This window comes from Aegilops tauschii, chromosome 4, assembly GCF_002575655.3.
Source record: "Aegilops tauschii subsp. strangulata cultivar AL8/78 chromosome 4, Aet v6.0, whole genome shotgun sequence".
NCBI classification, from domain to species: Eukaryota; Viridiplantae; Streptophyta; class Magnoliopsida; order Poales; family Poaceae; genus Aegilops; species Aegilops tauschii.
In genome coordinates, this window is record NC_053038.3 from 517,663,421 (window position 1) to 517,669,128 (window position 5,708).

The window sequence follows — 5,708 nt, forward strand, 5'->3', positions numbered from 1 at the left end:
GCGCATAGCACAACAACGGTCGGAAATTTGAGGTTCAAATTCCTCAGGGCTATCATGTTCCTCACTATGTAGGCAATCCGCACTGGCGAATTCCTAACTCCTCAGTCAGAACAAATTCCTCAGAGACCAGAAGAACTTCGTCTCTGTCACTGAAGAATATGACTGAACTGTATGTGATTTCCAATGGCTTCACTCGAAGGGATTGGTAGGTGTAGGATTTTGAGTTGAGCATCACATGGAAATTTTTCCTTAGTATTTCCTCGACCCCCTTTAACAGTACGGTGTTTCCTATGACTCAAGAAAGAGAAAATGAAACTATGAAAACAGAAGTCTTCACGCTTCATATTCCTCAAATGAATACCAAGTCTTCAAGGTCACACCAATTTCTTCACTTTCAAAGTCTTCAGAAAGTCTTCAGAAATCCAAAGTCTTCAGTCGAAGAACTTCATTTTTAGGGGTCGACTTTCTCTGTAATTATCAAACTCCTCATAGACTTATAGATGTGTGTACACTCACAAATGCATTAGTCCCTTAACCTATAAGTCTTCAATACACCAAAATCACTAAGGGGCACTAGATGCACTTACAGTGGGAGGGAAGGAGAGGCAACCAGGGGGTGCCCCAAGTAGGATCTGAATCCTACTTGGGGTTTCCCCAAGTGGCGCCCCCCTTTCCTTATTTTACTGGAGAAGAAAGGGAAGGGGAAGAGAGAAAGGAAAGGGGGGTCGACCCCCCCTTTTTCCTTCTCCCACTCGGACTCCTGCCGTAGGGGGGGCGCGCCACCCCTTGTGGGCTGGTGTGCACCCCTCTCATGGCCCATATGGACCATATCTTGCTTCCCCTAGGTGGTTCTGGTAACCCCTCCGGTACTCCGATAAATACCTGATACACTCTGGAACACTTCCGGTGTACGAATAGCATCGTCCTATATATCAATCTTTACCTCTCGACCATTTCGAGACTCCTCGTCATGTCCATGATCTCATCCGGGACTCCGAACAACATTCGGTCACCAAATCACATAACTCATATAAACTAAATGGTCATCGAACGTTAAGCGTGCGGACCCTACGGGTTCGAGAATTATGTAGACATGACCGAGACACCTCTCCAATCAATAACAAATAGCGGAACCTGGATGCTCATATTGGCTCCTACATATTCTACAGAGATCTTTATCGGTCGAACTGTTATAACAACATACGTTATTCCCTTTGTCCATCGGTATGTTACTTGCCAGAGAATCGATCGTCGGTATCTTCATACCTAGTTCAATCTCGTTACCGGCAAGTCTCTTTACTCGTTCTGTAATTCATCATCCTGCAACTAACTCATTAGTCACTTTGCTTGCAAGGCTTCTTATGATGTGTATTACCGAGAGGCCCAGAGATACCTCTCCGATACTCAGAGTGACAAATTCTAATCTTGATCTATGCCAACTCAACAAACACCTTCGGAGATAACTGTAGAGCATCCTTATAATCACCCAGTTACGTTGTGAAGTTTGATAGCACACAAGTCATTCCTACGGTATCCGGGAGTTGCATAATCTCATAGTCGATGGAATATGTATATGACATGAAGAAAGCAATAGCAATAAACCTGAACGATCATAATGCTAAGCTAACAAATGGGTCTTGTCCATCACATCATTCTCCTAATGATGTGATCCCGTTATTAAATGACAACTCATGTCCATGGTCAGGAAACCTTAACCATCTTTGATTAACGAGCTAGTCAAGTAGAGGCTCACTAGGGACACAGTGTTTGTCTATGTATTCACACATGTATTTAGGTTTCCGATCAATACAATTCTAGCATGAATAATAAACATTTATCATGAATAAGGAAATATAAAATAACAACTTTATTATTGCCTCTAGGGTGTATTTCCTTCGTCGCGTAGTTAAACATTGCCACCCTAGGCTAGTTTATGTTAGTATTATTTTTGTCCGCTCCCGAGTGAATCAATTGAAATCGCCGCCCATGACTAGTGGGACAAGACCCAAGGTAACCTGCTGGACCTTTGCGTGGAGTTCTCCCAAGAACTTCGACGAGCGTGAGTGATCTGCTGGGCCGTAGACCATGATCACCACCATCTCACGTAGCGACGAGCGAATACGGATAAGAGCAGAAAGGAAAAAAGTGCCAACATCTCATGAGAGCACCTCAAAGATGGACAAATTAAAACCTAGCAGCATGCAACCCGAGTTCCCTACCGCGGGGACGTGATGCCATTGGAATCGCTCAAGGGGGTCAATAGCTAGCAACTCATGGTGACGAAACTCTTCCTTAAACGTCTCTTATAAGCCTATGACATCAATACCCTCATTGCGAATGTAACCCTTGAGGTGGGTACGTCGCCCCACATGGCCAAAGCCGTGGATATTCCAATAGAGGAACCGCATCTAAATAGTACGATTACGCAGACGGATGCCCCTGAGGACACTGCCTTGGCCCAGTGCCTCGACTTAACTCGACGAGGCGATGGGGGAGGAAACCCCTGTTGCTAGTTCCCCGTTTCGGGCCGGAACACGAATGCATTGGAAGCCCCTACTTCTGTTGCGATTTGGCCAGCACGTGCAATAGCCGCTGCTAGTGCTGCCTGCGCCAGCTCTTTAGAGCCGAGCAACGAGATTAACTCATGCGCACCACCCACACAAGATGGATCGACACCGCTGTCCTCCAGGACCTCAAACAAGTGATCGTCGGAAAAGGAACCAAGGGCTGTGAAACGCGGGGGTGGATTACCTGAAATCTCCACATTGTTCTCAGCTTGGAGCAGTTGCGCGCGCTGGAGGGATGGCATGTTCCCCTTGGCACCCTTGGGGTGCGAGCTAGAACGCATCAGCGCCGAGAGCACCGCCTTGGAACGCTTGCCTTGGAGAATGGCGCTGTCTTGGAGGCCTCCTGGAGAAGCGTGCCGATAGGAGGCTAAGCCGGAGGCCAAAGACCTCCCGCGGCAGGTGCGTTTGGGGAAGCCAGCGCCATCCCCATCTGGCGTGGGGTAGCAGGCGCCCCCAAGTTATCCATGGGTCTCACAGTCTCCGCGCTCACCTTGCGAACCACAGTCTTCTTTGCTTATCGCACCGAGCCACTCTTGCCGTTACCCCCCCCCCCCCCCCCGAGGCCGGAGAGGAGCACCCCGAGAGCTGCAACATCGTGTCACCAGTCGATGCCAGAGGGGTAAGCTCACCCACCGGCACGCCCATCTCACACGACTCCGTGATCCCCTTGTCCAATGCGGTCAGAGTCGTCGTGGCCACAGATCCCAAGTTGGAACCGTACTGATTGAACACCGTCGACCCCTGCGGTTCAGCCCGTGGCAGCACCGCAACCACAACCATGTGGCAGGACCGACGAGAGGGGACCTCCCCCGGAGCTGAACCCTGGATGCCGAGCTTGTCCCATGCTGCCGTGTCGATTTAGTCATCGCCCATGCTCTCATCTTGGTCCTTCTCCTGATCCTTGTCCTTGTCGTCGTTGTTGGGGCCTTTGCCGTTGCTAGGAGGTGGCAGGGGTGGAAGAGATGGGGCATCGTGCTAAGGCTGGTCCAGCTCCGGATCCAGCTTGATGGTGAACCCATCCCCATTGAACCATATATGCACAGATCCATGCAGCTTGGCTAGGCTCCGACACGCGAAGCGCATGCGCACCGGCCCCGCACGGATCAGGACAGCTCGTCAACCACAAGGGGCTGGCCGAGCATGGTGGTTGCAGCCATCAGCATGTCCACCCGTCGCCACTTGGGCGGCACCCCCCACATCTTGACCCAAACCTCTGGCATGATCTCTCCCCTAGGCCCATCAAGATTCGCATCACGGATATCCATCGTGATGTTGTTGAGGGAGAGATAGAGCTTGCCGCTGCATATTGCCATCCACAGCATCGGAGAATCGGGGAAGAGCACCGAGAAGCTGTCAGCGTCGAGCTCCACCACCTGCCAGTCCCAAACACCTTTGAACAGATGTCGTAGCTCCAACTCCATAAGCGCCTTCGAGAGCTTGCTTGGGGCCGCAAAAAGGATGGCCGCATTGGTCCCAAGCAAGCCCTGTGGTACCTAGTCTGCATCGTCCACAAATGGCAGACAGAAGAAGCTCTCCCTAGGGATTGTGTTGCCCATAGTTTGGAGCATCAGGGGCTTGCCACGGGAGGGGCAATGAGCAGAGGTGTGGCCTTCCTCGCTGCAGATGACGCGGAGCGGCTTGAACATACACGTGTTCTGGAAGTGCCTGACACGTCCGCACCTGAAGCATTCTGGACCGTCCGCCTCCTCCACTGGGATTGGCTCTGCCACTGTACCATTGGACGAGGAAGGCCCTGCCGGTAGCACCGCCAGGGGCTGCTTGGATGACGACGCCCCCGAGGTCTTGTGCTTCTTTTTCTTGGCGTAGGGGTCGCCCACCCGGTCGCCGCAGGATGGGTGCTGCATCTCCTTGTGCTTGAGCTTGAGCCCTCTCTTCTTGTGGTCCTCCTTCCTCTTCTTGTTGCACTCCAGCTCCATGAGCCACCAGGTAGGCGGCGGCCCCCAGCCAACCTCCTCCCCCGCGCGTCCACCTCCTGCGCCTTGGCTTGTACCCGCAGATCACGCTCCCGCTGCCTTTCAGCCGATGGATCTAGGGGCTGCAGGGCACGCTTGTCCGCCCGCCAGTCCTCCTTGAAGCCCATGGCGACCACCTCGACGAAAGAACGTCCAAGGTGGGGTGGAGGGAGGGTGGGGAAGAGAGTGCGAGCAGAGCGCCTGAAGCGCCGCACCTCTGATTTGGTTGCAGGAAACCCTAGAGACGTGTCGAGGGATCCCCAGCACAGCCACACCCAGTTATATACCGGCTGCGCCAGCCCGGACTGTGTGGGCCGTCCATCCCCTGCGGCACGTTCCACAGCCATGTCGCGCACCTCAGGGCATTCGGGCGACTCCTAGGCCTGCTCCTGGACAGGCATCGGCCTGGCCACACGGCCCGACTGCTCCGCCTGAACCACCAGCCTGACTGGCACAACCGCCCCAGCGCTAGGCATGGGGTCCCGTGCCTCCGCCGGCGGCGACGCCCCCGCTATAGGAACGCAGCCCTCCTAGAGCGGCACCGGACTGGCCCAAAGCTGGAGCCCCTCCGCAGTGGCAATCCCAGCCACAACCGCCAGGCCACGCACTGCGGCCCCCTCCGGCGCACGGCTCGGAGGTGCCCAGATCTGCGTCGCCACCAGCCGGGATCCGTGACTGCCAGGCGCGAACGGCCTCCGCCACTCGACCATGAAGGAGCCCCCGAGCTCTTCCACGTGTGCCACAAAGTCACCGACGCAGCATGGGGCCCTGCCGACCCTCTCAACGCCATCAACCGCCTCCACCTCTGCCTCGTCACCCGACGGTCACCGGCCAGAGCCCAGAACCGACTCCCGACCAGCCGACCCCGCGCCCGCCCGGACCACCGTCCAGTTCAGCTCCGCCTGCCGGCGGGAAGCCTCATAGCCATCGGAGCCAGCCCCGTCGCCACCCAAATCGCCTGGCCGTACTGGAGCCGTTGGAGCCATCCCTCTCTCTCGTGGAATCTCCAAGTATCCTACTCCAACCCGGTGCGTGTAAGCATTCAGCTGCATGCATGCATGTGAGCTGCCGTTTACGTTTCTTGTGTAGTTCAAAGGAAAAAGTGTTGCGTCGTGATCCCGTGGGGTTGATGTTTTCAATGCAGGGCATCTTTTAAAACCATGCCCTC